Raw genomic sequence first — 586 nt, 5'->3', positions numbered from 1 at the left:
ACTGTGGTCAGTTGACAGTGGTCAGTTGACAGTGGTCAGTTGACAGTTGTCAGTGGTCAGTTGTCAGTGGTCAGTTGACTGTGGTCACTTGACTGTGGTCAGTTGACAGTTGACAGATGTCAGTTGTCAGTGGTCAGTTGACAGTTGTCAGTTGACAGATGTCAGTTGTCAGTGGTCAGTGGTCAGTTGACTGTGGTCAGTCGACAGTGGTCAGTTGACAGATGTCAGTTGTCAGTTGACAGTTGTCAGTTGTCAGTTGACAGTTGTCAGTGGTCAGTTGACAGATGTCAGTTGACAGTTGTCAGTTGACAGATGTCAGTTGACAGATGTCAGTTGTCAGTGGTCAGTTGACAGATGTCAGTTGTCAGTTGACAGATGTCAGTTGTCAGTTGACAGTTGTCAGTTGACAGATGTCAGTTGTCAGTGGTCAGTTGACTGTGGTCAGTCGACAGTGGTCAGTCGACAGATGTCAGTCGACAGATGTCAGTTGACAGATGTCAGTTGACAGATGTCAGTCGACAGTGGTCAGTCGACAGATGTCAGTTGACAGATGTCAGTCGACAGTGGTCAGTCGACAGTGGTCAGT

General features: G+C 47.6%; 1 protein-coding gene across 1 annotated transcript in view; it reads right to left on the bottom strand.

Moving 5' to 3' along the window:
- Positions 1 to 586, bottom strand: part of sptb (spectrin, beta, erythrocytic) — a gene marked incomplete in the record, with an annotated part of 116,707 nt that overhangs the window by 76,654 nt on the left and 39,467 nt on the right.

The sequence above is a fragment of the Nematolebias whitei genome, chromosome 21 (genome assembly GCF_014905685.2).
Source record: "Nematolebias whitei isolate Nwh7 chromosome 21, NemWhi1, whole genome shotgun sequence".
In the NCBI taxonomy this organism is placed as follows: domain Eukaryota; kingdom Metazoa; phylum Chordata; class Actinopteri; order Cyprinodontiformes; family Rivulidae; genus Nematolebias; species Nematolebias whitei.
Note: the sequence above shows the minus strand (reverse complement) of the source record. Positions and strands in the feature narration are given on the sequence as shown.